The sequence below is a fragment of the Canis lupus genome, chromosome 1 (genome assembly GCF_003254725.2).
Source record: "Canis lupus dingo isolate Sandy chromosome 1, ASM325472v2, whole genome shotgun sequence".
Lineage (NCBI taxonomy): Eukaryota > Metazoa > Chordata > Mammalia > Carnivora > Canidae > Canis > Canis lupus.
This window is the reverse complement of record NC_064243.1, coordinates 29,741,957-29,760,787: the sequence shown is the minus strand read 5'-3', so window position 1 is coordinate 29,760,787 and position 18,831 is coordinate 29,741,957. Positions and strand designations below refer to the sequence as shown.

The 18,831-nt window shown below is 37.8% G+C and overlaps 1 long non-coding RNA gene across 1 annotated transcript; it reads left to right on the top strand.

The window, feature by feature from the left end:
- The first annotated feature begins 4,929 nt into the window (after positions 1-4,929).
- LOC112644181 (uncharacterized) lies at positions 4,930-18,127 on the top strand. Its single transcript, XR_003126208.3, has 3 exons — positions 4,930-5,019; positions 15,576-15,711; positions 15,811-18,127. It is a non-coding gene; the product is annotated as an uncharacterized LOC112644181 (long non-coding RNA).
- The last annotated feature ends 704 nt before the right edge of the window (positions 18,128-18,831 follow it).

Genomic DNA, 18,831 nt, shown 5'->3' with positions numbered 1-18,831 from the left:
TGAAGATCATGTACTACACACCTTTAAAAATAAGACAACAGACCTAAAATGGAGTTGCTTATGCTAAGCAACACATCACCAAACTGAAACTGAATCAGAGTTTTAGGTGTCTGAGAAATGGAATCTTAAACCAGTCCATTAGGAATTGTCGGGTCAGCATTTATTAGGTAATCTGCCTGATAGACTCCTGGTCATCCACTAAAGGGAAATAACCTTTCATTAACTATCCACTTTATGGCCTAGTATGGCTTCCTGTTCCAACCCTTCTGCTTATAGAATTCTTTTATTTTGTATAGCTCTTTAGCACCTTTCTATCTGCTGGATAGGATGCTGCCCAATTCATGAACTGTTGAATAAAGTTAATAAGATCATTTAAACTTTCTTTTTAACAGCACATAACAAAGTTGAATTCATTCAATCCTCACTACACTCCCCTATGAATAAGTACCCTTATATTATTCATTTGTCAAATGGCAGAGCTCAACGTCACCAAGCTAGTATTTGGCAGAGAATTCGATCCAGGAAGACTGACTTCAGAGCCCACATTCTTAGTCTGTGCATTCTCTACTCTTATTTACAGCAAGATCTTCAGTGTCCATATGATTTATGATTGTACAGTCCTTAAAATTAGAGGCATTTGGCCCATCAGATATTCATTCAGTTTCAATTGCTTTGAGAAAGTGTTATTTGGGAATAAAGATAAATTTAGGAGGGCTATAAGTTTAAAAACTTTTTTATGATTTTATTTATTTATTTATTTGAGAGAAAGTGAGACAGAGATAGCATGAGAGCATGAGGGAGGAGAGGGAGAAGCAGGCTCTCCACTGAGCAGGACCCTGGGATCATGACCCGAGTCAAAGGAAGGCACTTAACTGGCTGAGCCACCCAGGTGTCCTCATAAGTTAAAATTTTAAAAATTATAACTTCTAAAATACTCAGGCTTTTCCAATAGACAAGTGTTTCTCAGAATAACAAGATGCATGGACATCTTTGGCCACATGAAGGGCAGACAGGCTCAAGGAGAAACTGACATTTGATATTTATGTATCCGGGCTTTACGTGTTACCTGATGGAATCTTCATAACACTTCCAGGTAAAAATCTCCATTTTTATTATTTCTGTTTCTTAGATGTAGAAACTGATGTACAGAGGCATTTGGTAACATTACAAATATCCATAAAATGGCACATATTTGAATCTAAGCATGCCTGATTCCAGAATCTATGGTCTCAACACCCTCATTTCCCGCACTGTTACACAAGAGCACAAATATATGGTGCATGGCTATCACCAAACACAACGAGGTGAACTTGATCCAAATACAGCATCCCAGAATCTTCCAATACTCCTCGCAATTGTAGATTAATAATGTACTGATTATGTAATGTAGTGACTAATGTAATGGGCACTAGTGGATAAAGAGGAAAGAAAAGTAACGAGAGATTGACATTGTCACACAGTCCATATGTGCCACATTTGTGTGCAAGATCACTAGTGTGAGGGACCAATGCCACTCTACTTGGCTGAGAATCACAATCATTCTGGTCCAGCTTCTCACTGCAGAACACTAGTTATCTAATGTCTCTGAGCCATATTTGTCAGGTTGTAAAGTGGAGATATAAACATCTCCTACTATATCACAGAGTACACATTAGTTATCACATTAATTATCTGTTGCTGGTGAAGGGTAGCAGAATATGCCACCCCAAAATATTTCACTTTAGCATAAGGATTACTTTGAGCTGAAGGCAAGTGAGAAGAAGCAGATACAAGAAAAGCTCTCTGTCCTCTCCCTATTTGCCTTAAAGAAGGAAGTAAATGTATAAAGGTGTCCCCCTTCCTCCAGCTCTACTAGAAAGAAAAAATCAATCAACAGAGATAAATAACTCTAGATTGTTATCAGGCAGCAGAGAAATCTACATAAAAAAACCTTACCACTTTGCCCTTATCTATCATTATTTGCCTGCCCACAATGTGCCAGCCTTGGAAGCTCAAAGTCCTTTTCCTTTGTCTTGTCATTTCTCAAAAAAAAAAAAAAAAAAAAAAAAAAAAAAAGTATTGTTCTTTGTTAAGATTCTATATAAGCCCAAATTCTAACCACCCTTTGAGTTGCCCATCACCGAGTGCTCTAGTGCACGAGTTCAGTGCACATGTTAATAAACTTCTGTTTGTTTTTCTCTTGTTAATCTGTTTTTGTCAGTCTCATTTCCAGAGTCTCAGCTGGAAAACTTAGGAATGAAGTGGAAGAAAGTTAAGTTTTTCCTTCCCTACTCCGTGTAACAAATTACTCCAACCAATACTTGGTAGCTTAGAACAATACAAGTTTATAATAAAATTTTCCGCTGGAATCCAGAGATTGTTATCTGAGTCTTCTGCATCAGGGTCTCTCACTGGCTGCAGCCAAGGCAATCTGAAGGCTCAACTGGGGAAAGATTTATTTCCAAGTTCATTTACATGATGGTTGGAAGAATTCGGATCTTCTCTAGTTACTGGACTGAGGACCTCAGCTCCTCACTGGCTATTGGTCAAAAGCTGCCCTCCTTCCTTTGCCATGTGGCCTGTCTAACATGGCAGCTAGCTTTAAAGCCAATGAGAGAGTCTACCAACAAAACAAAAGTCACGATCTTTTGTAATCTAATCACAGAAGTGATATCCTACTGCTTTGCCCTATTTTATTGGCTAGAGGCAAGTCCCCAGGTCCAGTCTGCATTCACGAGGAGGGGATTACAGAAGACGTGAATATCAGTAGGCAGGGATCATTGGGGGCCCATCTTAGAAGTCTACCTACCACAGGCAGGCAGTGTGAGTGGGGATCCACCAAGTGACATGTTTGAAAGCACTTACAAATCTGGTAAAGTTATGGTTGCTATTCAAACATGGCATTTCTCTTACAGCTTAAATTTTCAAAATGAGAATTGGATATAATTCCATTGATTCATTGCATTCATTGCATTCCATGCCAATTGGTTAGAATGTGAGCTTGATCAGATATTGGCACTGTGTGCCTGAGAAAAGAGCTGCCTAAGAACATGTTAGCTACTTTGTCTGAGGGTCTACAAGCTAGTTGAGGCCAGGAGCTATGCTGGTTTTCTTTGTTTTCATTTTATACGTGTATGTGTTTTTTTAAACCATGTAATTTTAATTTAGGATTAAAAAAACAGATTGTAAATAATAGTTTATAATTCACTGATTTTGTTCTGGTCTTAAAGTGTTATTTTATTATTCTCTATAACATTTGATTATTGTTTTCTAAGTTTTGATTAAACACTTTATTGTTTTAGCTTTATGGCAAAGCACACATGTAAAAAACTTGTAATTGAATTTTCTGCAGGAAAAATAACTTTTTAATGAGCTTTTGAAACTCTAGTTTCTTACCCCTTTTACTCAACCACCCCATTGAAATCAATAGTTTGGAAGTGCTTGGGTGGCTTAGTGGTTGAGCATCTGCCTTCAGCTCAGGTTGTGATCTGCTTCTCCCATTGCCTATGTCTCTGCCTCTGTGTCTGTCATGAATAAATAAATAAAATCTTAAAAAAAGAGAAAGTCTATTTGTCTTAAGTTGTATCTGAATATTAACCTTCCTAGTTCCTAACACTCTCAATCAGAATGAATTTTTACTTTTATCTTCTCTCAGCACTTGCTTATCCCTCTAGTGAATTACTTGGAGTACTCTAACTGGTATTAGTTCTGTGCATGTGTGTATATGCGTGCCTACACATATACATCTCCTGCAAACAGATTGTGAGTTCTTTAAGGGCAGGACCTGTACCTTGCTCAACCTTCTGTTCAAACAGCTAACACAGCACCTTGCATAAAATAAGTGCCCAGTAAGTGTTTGTTGGATTGCATTTCTCTGTCCTCTGACACATTATGCCAACTGTTGCGGCTCATGCAACTTCTCAACTTCCTCAATTCTAAGAAGCTCAGCTAATAGAGCTTAAAACCCACAGATTGCAGAAAGAAGATAAGATAAAACACACAGAATGAGTCTTGAAAAGGACATATTACAGATGGAATTGACATTGACAAAACATAAAAAATATAAAAATGTAACAGAACTGATTAATTCTGTCCAGTAAATAAATAAAATTAAGTAACGTCCCCAGTTAGTTGTAGACCTATTACTGCTGGCCCAAGCAGGGGTAGATTCCTACAAGCTCTTCTGATCACAGAGTAGGACCATTCAATCTGGCAGACCCAGACAGAACTTTGCTGAAAGTGTCTGATCCTATCTGAAACTATTCAGTTTACAGAATAGACAAGTTGGGCTCCATTTGCAAGAGTTCCAGTGCCCTGTCTTGAGAGAGACATATTTTATTTGTTTGTGTTGGTTCATATTTTTCAGTTGGATGTGGGGAGGAAGGGCAATGATTGGAAATTGATTTTCTCACCAAGCATCACGCATGGTCTTCTACACTTAGGAAAGGCAGTCAAGCCAGAATGTGCTCCAGGTGTTGGATCTACCTATCACTGGGACTCATTTCATTCTTTCTTCTTCTTTTTTTTTTTTTTAAGATTTTATTTATTTCTTTGAGAGAGAGAGACAGAGATAGTGAGAGAGAGAACAAGCAGGGAGGAGAGGAAGAAGCAGGCTGAGTGGACCCTAGGATCATGACCTGAGCCAAAGACAGACACCTAACCGACTGAACCATCCAGGTACCCTGGAACTCATTTCATAGTAAATGGCTCTTTGGGATAAATTCTCTAGTTGTTGTGAAACACTTTGGTAGGCTTTTTAGTGGGATGATATGGACAGAGTGGTTGGTGCAAAGTGAAGAGGAGAGACGGTTGAGATGAGTAGAAAATAACTTTTATCTTCAAAGTTGCTTATAGTCCAGTAAAAGATTGACATAGCCACACTAGTAAGGGATGTGGTTTGTGTGGTCAGAGGGTGGAATTTAGGCGATTTCTAACTTCTACATTTATGACATTCTATGTTCTTTTCCCTTCAGGTATTTGCTCTATCAGCCTTACTAATGGACTTCCCAAAGCAGACGTAACAACCACGCCAAAGACAAGGTTATTACCTTTAAAGAGTTTATAAGCATCTTGTGAAGAAATAATTGATCCTATGAAACAGAAATCATCTAAAATAGTCTTAAGTGCTATGTTATAGAATAGTAATACTAAATGTAATAGAATCTCACCCATAAAGAAAAACTTGGTGTTGACTTGAGTAATTGGAGATGTCGCAGAGGAATTAGGACTTGAGGTAGACTTTGAAGAAAGTGAGGGTTTATGATGGGGAGAGAATTCCAAGGGATATTTCATCCACTAGCATCACAACTATATTGTACAAAATATTTTTTTTAGAATGTTATCATTGGTTCTTTTTTTTTTAATTTTTTTTTTTATGATAGTCACAGAGAGAGAGAGAGGCAGAGACACAGGCAGAGGGAGAAGCAGGCTCCATGCACTGGGAGCCTGACGTGGGATTCGATCCCGGGTCTCTAGGATCGCGCCCTGGGCCAAAGGCAGGCGCCAAACCGCTGCGCCACCCAGGGATCCCGTTATCATTGGTTCTTAAGAAACCTTGTGTATTTACAAAACTTTTATAAACTATTGATTTCTTTTAAAAAAATTTTTTTATTTATTCATGAGAAACACAAAGACATAGGCAAAGGGAGAAGCAGGCTGTCTGTGGAGAGCCTGATGTGGAACTCGATCCCAGGACCTCGGGATTGGTTTTAGATTAAAAACTTATTTTGAGGGCAGCCCCGGTGGTGCAGCAGTTTAGCGCCTCCTGCAGCCAAGGGTGTGATCCTAGAGACCCAGGATTGAGTCCCACGTCAGGCTCCCTGCGTGGAGCCTGCTTCTCCCTCTGTCTGTGTCTCTGCCTCTCTCTCTCTCTCTCTGTGTCTCTATGAATAAATAAATAAAATCTTTAAAAAAAAAAACCTTATTTTGACTTTTCATGTTATAAACTTTAAGTAATAACAAAACTTAATTTGGAGTATTTCAACTTACATTCTTATATGTAGGAATATTAGGCATTCTATTATAAAAAGGATTTCCCATGCCCTATTCATTTATTCTATTAGTAACCATTATGAAAAGATTTGAGTTTTGGATCAAAGAACGTGTGCACACAAATCAGAGATCCTTTTTTATGCTTTTAGTGAGCTAACATAAACAGTTCAGACTGAGAGACCTTAGTGATTATATAAGTTAAACTTCTCATTTCACACACCAGTAAATGGTTAGTTAGCTATACAATCTACACTAGAACCCAAATCTTCTGATACCTCCTTTAAAGTACCTCTCACTGCAACAACCTTGAAATTCTGCCCCTGTGAAGGCTCTCGGGAGAGAGCAATCACTTCCTTCTTATGTTTTGTAGGAAATGGGTGGGGAGAGGTACTGTAATTTCATCCCTTGGGCCTCATTAATAGTCACTTGTGCTTAGTAAGGGAGATGACTCTGCCCAGGTAGCTAGCCAATTTAGATCTGTCTGCAGACTTTCCTAGGATTTCCATTCCTTCTCCTTCCCTCTAGATCCCAGGGCCCTCTGGCCATTGGCCCACAATGGCAGATTCAGACCCACTGGATGTCCCCCTCATTTATCCCCATTCTTCTCTTGGAGTTCTAGTAATAATTGGGTAGCAAAAGGGAGCCTACAACATGAAAACCCCATCAGGGCATGATTTTATTTATTCAGTTCATTTCTGGGCAATGCTTGGCACACAGTAGGTCCTCAATATTTTCTGAATGAATGGCAATATTGTTTTCTTCCCTTTATTCAGTTAGTCATTTTCATTTGTTGGGATGGCTACAGTTGTACACTCTTTTTTCTTTTTGGTCACTTCATTTAGTCTCTGGGCATATGAGAATAAACCAGACTAACCCTGCCATCACCCTCACCAGGATTAGCTGTCATCAGGGGATAAGTAGATGTAACCCAGATTCTTTCAGAAATTTTCTCAGAACTCCATTTAGAGATGCAGATTTCTTTTTTCTAATTATTTCTAATTAATATCAACTCTTTTTTAACCTCCCCAGAAAGGAGATAATATCTTTAGTGATGTCTTGTCTATCTCAAGGGTTATATTATAAAAATGGACTGTAGAAAGTAAAACACAGTCGGCAGGATCAAAAGCTCATGAGAGAAAAATTATTGAGGCAGTCCTAAAATAGCACAAAGTATAATCTTAAAATATTTTAAATATATAAAGCATGATTATTGTAATTTAAATTTCATGTACATATTTGTGAGGTCTATCTCTTAAAAATTTCTAGAGGATGTCCACTTCTAACACTAACCTACTCTGATAGGATTTCTCTTCAATTATTTCTTCATCTGCACAAAAAATAGTGTTACATCGTTTTAATATTATAAGGGAGATTCTCCTACACTATTATTTCAAGAATCCTATACTTCTTTTAAGTTTTTTTCCTAATCATTCTTTATTAGCTAAAAACTGAATGTTTATTTCATTTTTCATGGTCCTATGTTTCATTACCAAGAGTCTCCACAAATTGTGTGGGTACTGACACTTCTCACAAATTATCATAGTATTCTAAAAGCATAATTTTGAGGATAGGGCTGCTAGGTGTACTGAGAACGTGAAATGCAAATAAATCTAATCTCTGCACATTCACACATGTATAGGGATCAAAATCATCGTGGGATTAAATCAAGCCTGTTCATACAAGTATTTACCTATTCATTCAGCACACTTTTATCAAGTGCCTGTTATACACCGGACTCTGTTCGGAGTCCTGTTAGAGTAAATAAAATCGTGTCCTCATTAATCTTTCGGAGAGAGTTTTCCTGTTGTGCACATGGGTGTGGGGGAGTAAGGGGGTGGGAACCAGACTTGCCTGACAGTTTGGAGAAATAGAGATTTTAACATCAGAGAAGCACAATTTTTCAATTGAGTATTAGCTATCTCGGGTCTTTCAAAAGTAGTTCCCTGACCACTTCTCCCATGTAGCTCTTTCTGTCTCTCACCTCTTTCCTACCCTCTCCCTTTTAAATTATAAAGATCATGGGTTTTAATATATTCACATGGTTGTACAACAATCTTAGTATATGTGCTGCCGAAGCGAGCACAAGGTTGTACAACAATCACTGCTATCTAATTCCAAAACATTTGATCACCTCATACCATTAGCCATCACTCCCTATCCTCCCCTCTTCCTAGTTCCAGGCAGCCACTGACTAGTTTACTTTCTTTCTCTATGAATTTGCCTATTCTGGACATTCCATATAATGGAATCATACATTATGTGGCCTTGTGTCTGGCTTCTCTCACTCAGCATAATGTTTTCAAGGTTTATCCATGTTGTGTTATGTATCAATATTTAATTCCTTTTTATGGCAGAGAATTATTCCATTGTATTGAGATACCACATTTTGTTTGTCCATCCACTGATGGACAGTTGAGTTCTTTCTACTTTTGCAATATTATGAATAATGCTGCTTGTGAACATCCACATACAAGTTTTTATGTAGACATATATATTCAATGCTCTTGAGTACATACCTAGAAGTAGAATTGCTGGGTCATATGGTTTAGCTTTTTAAGGAGTTGCCAGACTGTCTTCCAAAGTGTACCATTTTATACTCCCAATTTCTTCATATCTTGCCAATATTTGTTATTGTTCCTTTTTTAAAATATCATCATAGCCTTCCTAATCGGTGTGAGGTGATATCTCATTATGATTTTTTTCATTATGATTTTGATTTGCACTTCTCTAATGACTAATGATGTACAGCAAGTTTTCATATGCTTACTGGCCATTTGTATATCTCCTTTGGAGAAATGTCTATTCAAATACTTTGCCCATTTTCTGAATTAGTCATCTTTTTATTAAGTTATAATAGTTACTTATATATTCTGAATCAAGCTCCACTATCAGGTATATGACTTGCAAATATGTTCTCCCATTCTACAAATTGTCTTTTCACTTTATTAATGGAGTCTTCTGAAGTACAAATGTTTTTAATTTAGATGAAATCCAATTATGAATTTTTTCCTTTGGTTTCCTGGGCTTTAGAAATCATTGCCTAATGCAAGATTATTTAAACCCATGTTTTCTTCTAAGAGTTTTACACATTTAGCTCTCATACTTAAGTCTTTGATCCACTTTAAGTTTTATATATGTTGAGAGGTAGGGGTCATCTTTATATGTGGATGTCTAGCTTGCAGTACCTTTTTGCTTAATTTTTAAATTCCTCCATAGTAGAAACCATATCTTCATTAATCTTTTGTCCACTTCTTGGGTTATATGAAAAACAGCATATCTTTCATATAAAAAAATAAAATTGTATCATCTCAAAAACTTCACCTGGAAATACAATAGTTAATAAGATTTACTGTATTTTCTTTGTATATCCACTCCTGCCTATAGACTTAATTCTAACTTTCACTGACTCTTAATTAGCAAGTAACATGTAAGAACTTGCAAGAAGATCTCAGGCTTATTCTCAGAACTCAGCATTTCATTTCCATAATTCCATAGTTAGATGTAATCATCTAACTATAAGGATATAAGAAGACACTTTCCCAATAAGCTTTATTTATACATAGGAATGAAAGAGAGGGATTAGGTAATCTAAGGAAGCAGAAATTAATATAAGAATATGATTTGAGCTATAATAGAATAAAGTGGATGCTTTTCTAACATATGAAACAATCATTCACAGTGTACTTTGTAGCCTGATGGGAAGCCCTGGATCCTATTAAAATATTACCCATAGCCATAGCAGTCTCCAACAAACATGTTACATTAGTGATCATTGTTACATTTTCTAATTTCAGTAATTATTGCTACACGTATTGCTTTTAATGAGGTAAAAATATGGGACTCATCATGGTAATAATTGAATTTTATTTTTGAATCATGATTTTATTGGCAATTCATGTAATAGCAGCAACTGTAGGACCCTTTGTAGTATATTCACAATTGTTGTCCAAGTTCATTTTTTTTAAATATTTTATTTATGTATTTATTTATTTGAGAGAGATACAGAGAGTGCACAAGCAGGGGGAGGGGCAGAGGAGAAGGGAAAGAGAGAATCCCAAGTAGACTATGTACTGAGTGTGGAGCCCAGTGTGGGGCTCAATGAGGGGCTGGATCTTATGACCCTGAGATCATGACCTGATCCCAAAGCAAAAGTCCAACACTTAACCAACTGAGCCACCCAGGTGTCCTCAAATTCATTTTTTAAAAATAAGTATTTTACCACAGAAGATATACTCAAAATTAATAAATACATGGAAATATACTTAAATACTACTAATCATTAGGAAAAGGTAAATTGAAACCACAATAGCATTCCAGCAGAGACCCATTAGAATGGGTTATAATTTTATTTATCCAAATTCATTTTTATAACAACCATAAGAATAGCCAAAATCATTTATTATTCCCATTTTTTGGAAAGAAAAATTACTAATTGATCATTTTTATTATAAGATATTTCTAGGGGATCCCTAGGTGGCTCAGTAGTTGAGCATCTGCCTTTGGCCCGGGGCATGATCCTGGAGTCCCAGAATCAAGTCCCATATTGGGTTCCCTGCATGGAGCCTGCTTCTCCCTTTGCCTATGTCTCTGCCTCTCTCTCTCTCTTTGTCTCTCATGAATAGATAAATAAAATCATTTTTTTTAAAAAAAAGATTTATTTAAAAATATTTCTAGCATATTGAAAAGTACTGAGAATAATTAAAGTATAAACAAGACATGTTAGCCAACTTTCTCATCTCACCATTTTATCATACTTAGTTGAGATTTTTTAAAAAGAACTACAATATTACAGACACAATTGGAATCTTTGTTACTCCTTTCCCAGTTCCATTACTTTTTCTTCCTTCTGATGGCAGTTATTTAGTCTTATATCATTCTTAAGCATATTTTCACTACATATATATGCATTTTTAAACAACGTATAGTATTGTTGTATATGTTTTTAACTTTTATGACCTCATACTCTGTTAGTCTACTGTTTGTTCCCCCCAGCCCCGCCCACAGCATTATATTTGGGGAAATCATCCCTATTGATATATGTTTCTCTAATTCACTCTGTTATATCACTCTGTTGGATGATAAGAACACAAGTTTTTAAATCTATGTTCCTCTTGGTGAATATTTAGATTCTGTTATGGCCTGAATGTTTGTATTCCCCTAAATTCATATGCTGAAACTTATTCTCCAATGTGATAGTATTTGGAGGTGAGGCCTTTAGGAGATAATCAGGTCATGAAAGTGGAGCCTTCATGAATGGAATTGGTGCCCTTTTAAAAGAGACCCTAGAGTGCTTTCTCATTCCTTCTTCTGCTATGTGAGGACACATCAAAAAGACAACCAGAAAGTGGTCTATCATGAGACACTAAATTTGCTGGCACCTTGATCTTGGACTTGCCAGCCTCCACTACTGTGAGAATTAAATGTCTGCTGTTTGTAAGCCACCCGGTCTATGGTATTTTATTATAGCATCCCAATGGACTAAGATTCTCTTCAAGTCACCACTATTATTAATACAAATGATGAAGCAACAAATATTTTTATGTATGCCTCCAGAGCAGTTGGGTAAAAATCTCTTCAGTATGTAAATTTAGAAATAGAAAACCTCAGTCAAAGGACAAATGTTAATTTGTTGCCAATGTTATTGCTTTTTTTCTTATCTAGAGACTATAAAGATGTCTAAATGTTTAAAATTTTTGCTTCTCGTATTCAGTCTTTAATCCATATGAATTTATTATTGTGTATGAAAGAAGTAGGTATCCAACTATGTTTATTTCCAATGAGAATAGTTCCAATTTTCTTAGTTCCAGTGATTGAAAATTCTACCTATTTCCCATTAATTTGTAATAGCACTTCTATCATGTACCAAATTTCCATTTGTATCTTGGTTTCTCTCTATATCTTTCCCTAATAATTTTTCCCTGTGTCAGTATCAAGTGTCTTTATTATTATAGCTTTATAACAAATCTTAATATTTGGTAAGGAAATTTCTGACACTTTACTTTTATCTTTAAAATAGTTTTGGCTATACCTGGTCTTTACTCTTTCATATATTTTTTGATCAACTTATCAAAATTCATGAGAAGTCTTATGGAAATGTTGACTAAAATCACATTGAATTTGAGAATAAATCTTCACAAATGAAGTTTCAGTTAAGTTATTGTGACTGTCCACCCACATACATGGCACATCTCTCATACTCTGTAGAGATACCTTTAGAGATTTCAACAGTGTTTTATTTTGCTCCATAAAAATCTTTCATATATTTTATTAGATTTATGCTAGACTCCTTCTAGTATTAATTGCTGTTTTGAATTGGCTATTTCTTCTATCACATTTCTTTATTGTCTTTTACTGTCATATAGGAATGCAATTTATTTTGCAAATTGATCTAAAATACAAGAATATATGTATTACTTTTTAAATTTTAATGTAGATTATCTTGGATATATTACTTAGACAATCATATTCTCTAAATATAGGAATAGTTGTCTTTTCCTTCCTACTTCTTACATTCCTTATTACGTTTTCTTGTCTTATAACATTGCCCAGAATAAAAGTGAAGATATTGGCTATCTTTCTCTTGTTCCTGGCTTTAAAAATAACCATTTATTTGATGTTTCTTTAGCTTTTGATCTTATAGGCTACCAGGATCAAATATGTATTCTTACTATGAACACTTTTAATCAACATTTCTTCCAAAGTTATTAAGCATTATATAAATTAAAGTGCACAGAAACAGCCTCATAACAAAATGAGATTTTAATTTCAAATAAAGCAAAATTGATGCATAATACCATCCTAATTCTTCCTCTGTTAAAAATTTACTTAGACCACCAGTTAAATTGATAAATGCATTCCAAATCTGTCAAAGGGTAACATAGGAATCATTTTCAATGATGAAGACACACATTATAATCTTCTATTAGATCGGCCCTTAAGAATTAAGTGCTCTTGGGGCACCTACATAGCTCCACTGGGTAAGCATCCAACTCTTGATTTCTACTCAGATCATGATCTCAGGGTCATGAGACTGAGCCCTGCACTGGACTTTGTGATGGGTGTGGAGCCTGCTTAAGATTCTCTCTCCCTCTCTGCCCCTCCCCACCAACTCCTGCTCTCTCTCACTAAAAAAAAAAAAAAAAAAAAAAAAAAAAAGTAGCTGTTCTTTGTTTATTTTTGAGGTATAATTGACATACAACATTATATTAGTTTTAGGTATACAACATAATGATTTGATATTTGTATATACTGCAAAATGATCACACAATAAGTGCAGTTAACATCCATCATCATACATAGTTACAAAATGTTTTTCTTGTTATGAGAACTTTTAAGGTCTACTCTTTGTAACTTTCAAAATATTGGCCTTTCCAAGCACTTTTGTAGCCAGTTCACCTCAGCAAGAAGGAGAGATAGTCCTGAATACATGAAACTACAAGTCTCCTTTCATAATAAAATATTTGAGATAAATTCTTTAATTTACTATACATAATAATGAACGCTTAAGCTACTTGTGAGAAAATTAAATTGTGAAATGATTATGACCCAGTGCATCAGGCAGCATGTGAAAATTGAGAAGTACAGTGTAAAGGACAGTACCTCCAGTGGGTTAAAGCTCAAGCCCTGGGACCAGCCTGTCTTGGGTGAAATTCTGGCTGTTTTTTAAAAGCTACAGCTTGTGACAGTTTTCTGACTTCTTTGAATCTTGTTTTCCTCAACAGAAAATGAAGCTGATACTTTCACTATAAGGTGATATGATTATTACATGAGATAAAATATGCAAAACACAGTATATGGATGGCAAATATGTAGAGCAATGTGCATGTTAACTACTACTAATTATTACTCTAGGTCCTCCGAGATTCTAGAGTTTCACTCTCCATCCTTATTTCTAAAACCAGCTTTTTGGAAACCAGTAGACAATATACAAATATCATTTACTTCAGCATTCTGAGAAATGCATTTAATGGCTTGATACTGAAGATTTTTTTTAAAGATTTTATTTACTTATTCATGAGAAACACAGAGAGGGAGGCAGAGGGAGAAGCAGGTCCCTGCTGGGAGCCCGATGCAGGTACTCCATCCCAGGATTCCAGGATTCCAGGATCACGACCTGAGCTGGCTCAACCACTGAGCCACCCAGGCATCCCTGAGACTGTGGATTTAAACAAAGTTTCAATCTCAGGAAAAATATGTTATCTTACTTAATACCCATTTATAAGGACATAAACTAATGCACTCCTTTCTGAAATTAGGATTAGGGCTATGTTTCTCTGCAGAAGATTGTAAATACTTCTTATTAGGCAATAAGAAATATGTGTATGTGACTTCTAAAAAACACAGAGTTCTATTACGTTTCCAACAGCAGCAAATGCCAAATTTCTGATATTAAGCACCATGTATATATTTGCTTTTTTTAATTAATTATGTCTCTTCTTTTTCTTACTTTTTTATATAGTTGTTTTTGAAATTGTGGCCTGAATCCCAACTAAATAAAAGGATAGATAGATGATAGATAAATAGATGAGATAGATAGATAGATAGATAGAGAGATATCGATAGATAGACAAATAAATAAAAGAGAAGTACCCGAGCATAGTCTGACCCTCCATGGAAAGCTCATAGTAAGGTTTCCACTGGTTTAGATTATAGAGCATCAATGCAAATGGAAAAGCGGAGTATGATGCAATTGAGACCTGTGGCTAATTTTAAAAATTAAAAGCATAATCTCTTTCTTCATTCATTCTAAGTCATGTTTAGCTGTATTTGGGGGGAGGGGGGATTATCTGCTATAAACCAGAGCTACTTTCCTCCTGGCTGACATTCCTGCCTTCCACTGGCATTGGTGGTACAAGGAGTCTCTTTCCTTCCATCACTTGTGATGGTCAGCAGATGCTTTTGTGCCTTCATGTCGTTCTACCTCAATTCTTCACAAAACTACTTACAGTTGATTCCCTATTGAAAGATGATAAGAAGTTAGAACACAATTGTATCAGACCAGTATTAAGGTTGAATTAACGTTTTCTCTTCCCTAATAAAAATGTTTACATATAGTCCTTGTTTTAGGCTTTCCATTTATGCATTCAAAAGAGCAAGGATGTTTCTCCCCAATACAGGAAAAATGGATTCCATTATCACTGCTGGTTTCTTTGAGTCAGGATTGTATGGTAAGACATCCACAGGTCCTGCATACCCTTTGGAAACAGTAAAAAAAAAAAAAAAAAAAACTAATGCAATTTTTAGCTGAGCTAGAAAATCATGACCTTGCCAGAAACTTGTTTTCCTCCCTTAGCACCATTCTTTTCACTAGACACCTACATGCCCAACAAAGCTTCGACCCTGATTAAATTTGGGATCTGGCTTCTCAGTGCCCACACCTAGACTGCATCTGTAGCTTCAGGAAATCTCAAAATTGAGGTGCTCAGAGATCCGGTTGTGGCTTCTGACACTTCCCTTGAGAAGCTCAAGGGACTTTCAGCTTCCTGTCCCACTTACAAGTACTTCACAGAAAAAATAAGAGCACATCCAGCCAGAATGTCTCAGCATCTCCCCCTGGAGCTTTTCTGCATGTCTCCATTTCTACCATCCCTCCCTTCCCACCGCAGGAAAGGAGACACCCCTGTGCCCAGTAACCTTCTCCTGACGCTGTGAGCCCGAGCCCCTTGGGGACCTCCTTCGCTGTCTCTCCTTCATACCCACCGATCCAGCATATGCTCTTGTCCCCTCAATCTGCAAGATTGTGTGAGTATCTTCCCACATGTTAAGAAATCCTTCTTCAGCTATGGCTCTCTCCTCCCTGTTACAGTCAACTGTGACTCTATTTTTCAATCTCTTTTGCAGGCTCATCTTCTTTCAACAAACGCTCTGGTGGCCTCCAGGTCCTGATCTTGGCCCTCCTGATAGTGTCTGCACTTGCCCCAGATCATCTTGTGTTCATCATGGCTTCCATCTCAGAGACTCAACACTGTAACCCTACTACACACCTACGTTGACCACATATACTACAAGCCAGCCCCACTTGAATTCTCCCAATTCAACATGTTCAAAGTGGTCTCACCCTCGCCCTTATACATCTGCCATCTGCTCTGCCTCTTGTACTTTTCTGCGTTAGTGAGGGCCGTCATCATCCTCCCTGGGCACCCAAACCAGAAGAAGAAGCCTCATTGCTCAATACCTGCTGGAATTGTCCTGCCACAACATCTTAGGGAGTCTCCCTGGCCTCCATCATCTTCCTTCCTATTCATCTGGTTGCTCTATCCCACTGTCTCCAGTTATTTTGTTTCTTGTCATTTCTAATGAACTCTTATGCCTGATACTCCTCCCCGTGGAACAAAGCCAAGCGTTCAAGAAATGTAATTTACTTCAGCCTTTATAACTAAACAATTTCAATCAGTGTCAATTGCAGGTAGCCTCAGTTATTTCAGCCTCGCCTGAAATAACTGCCCCTGCCTCCCCTCTCCCAACTTCCCATGGGAAAATAAAGACGTGCAGAAGACAGTGTGTACTCTGGGGAGCATTGGGAGTATGTGATCTCTCCCTATGCCAGACAGGATGTGGAAAAATGCTATCCTTGATGCTATCCTACCCGTCTACACATGCAGCCATCTCTACTTCTCCCACTCCACACATGTTAAATAGAGGGAAAATCTACGTGGCTTATCCCCTCTCTGGGCTCTATCCTGAAAGCAAGCCATAGTGTGTTGTGCTCCAAGGCCGCTCCTGTCTCTCCAGGGGTACAGTCATGTATCCATCCCACCTTGAGGACTTAGCTTGGGACAGGACGGGGTGGAAATTGTCATATCTGAGAGTCAGAGAACACAGCATGTGTGATGTCCTTCTAGACACACCCAACATCCAGTAGTCCCCTTCCTACACTTTTTCTCCCCTAGACCAAATATTCTTAACTAAATCTGTGCCAAAAGACTATTTTGGTTGCCATTCATTGATCTAAATCTAATGTTTTAAATAAACTTGATGTCCTGGGATATTCTGGGCTTAAACTTTTGAGACTCAAGAGCCTTCAGAGTTTAAAAAGCCTTATTTCAGCTGTATCATTCATCCCCTGAGACAACGGACACCACTCACAATGAAGGAAAAGCAGTATGTCAAAGGAAGGAGGGAAGCAAGGGAAAAAAACCCCACTAACATTTCCTGGCACAGGATTTCATTCCTGGGTGTTAGGTTCTGCATCCCTAGGAGCTCTAGCTCTTTGCTCAGGGACCAGGTCTGTTATCTCAAGTTCCCCTTGACTGGGAAAGTTCCAGGAAGGGTACCCCTAACTCTGCCTCTCCTTCACTCAGTCTCTTCCTCCTTCACCTCATTTCTCAAATTGCCTTCTTACCTTCATTCCAGTGGTTAGATTCATTCATACCTTCATTCCAGTCTTAGATTAGCTAATTCACCAAGGAAGATTCCTAACTTCTTCCATTTTGCCCCCAACTTCCTATCCTGCATGATGACCAAACTGGAATTTCCAACCACAAATCTCATTAAGACCCTTTCTTGCCTGAACCCACCAGTTGTCTCATCACCTTCAGGACAGTTTGGGGGAACTCCTCAGGGCAACACAGAAGGCCAGATAGACAGTGGCCCAATGTGGACCTCGCCTCCAGCGCACTTTACCTGAGGCAAATGGCTGTTCTCAGCAGGGTCTCTAACTGTGTCCTCTCTACATTTCTTACATTTCATTCCTCTTCTTGATAAGTGTGATCCCCTCCCCACCACCACCCGCCTTAACACCTCACCTCCCCCGCTTCCTTCAGAACACAGACGGGAAGTCACTAATAGCAATCAAATGATGTTTTTGATAAGCAACCTTCCAGAGGAAATTTGTTTTAGTCTATCAAAAAGTGGCAGAATAATCATTGTTTCTTTGGATTTTGTTTCATTCCCAGTTCTTCTCCCTTTACTTAGCTTAAAGATGGCCACATTTCTTATGGCTTTCTAGAAGGGATGACACCCCCTATGTTTGGCTTTTAAGCCATGCATACTCAGGTCCTCAAGAGACTCTAAGCGGATCCCTGATTTGAGGAAAGGGAGCAACACAGCGAGCATGATGGTGAGCCCTTAGTGCTCTACCCTCGGATAGGTTCGGAAACTCTAAAATCAGGACTGTGCCTTCCCTTGTGAACCCTGGGGGTCAAGCATCAGGCCCTAAGATTCCTGTGACCAGAAAGGTGCAAGAACAGGAAAAAAAAAAAAAAAAAAGACCTGTGCGGTGAGTCCAGAGAGCAACCCTGAAACTGCTGCATTTCCCCCAGGCCCCGCAGGGAATGAGTGGGGCCGCAGAAAGGCAAGCGAGGGCTTCCTGCTTCTAGAATGCTGAGGGAGTAGGGGATCTTGTCTTTGTGCCCTGAAGAAAATCAGGATGTGGCACGATACTAAAGGAAGGAGGGAACATCCTAAATTGACTGAATTTACTTTCTACTACACAAAAGAATGAGGCATTTACAATGAAGTCCATTTCAGTTATAAATAAGGCTCCTCCCTACCTGCTTATAGCCTGAGATTCATACCTGCACTTGTCCCTCCTCCAAATATAAACTGAGAAGCACTATATCACAAACTTTTGGATTTTTGGAGGGACACAAGATGACTGATCTGATGGATCTTTTCTTGGGACCAAGCAAGAAGGGTTCCAGTCAGACTTGAGATTTCCTAGAACGTACAGACAACACCAGAGAAAGGATGTGATTATGTTATTTTTAAAAGAGAAGATTGGCCTATAATCTTCCTGAAGTTGTAGTTCATATTTACTCTATAATTAATAATGTACACACTGTGTGCTTTACTTTGGAGAAAGAGGTTTGGGCCAACCCTACCCTGGGTCACCCCCGCTGCACCCCTAACTCAGCCTGCTCC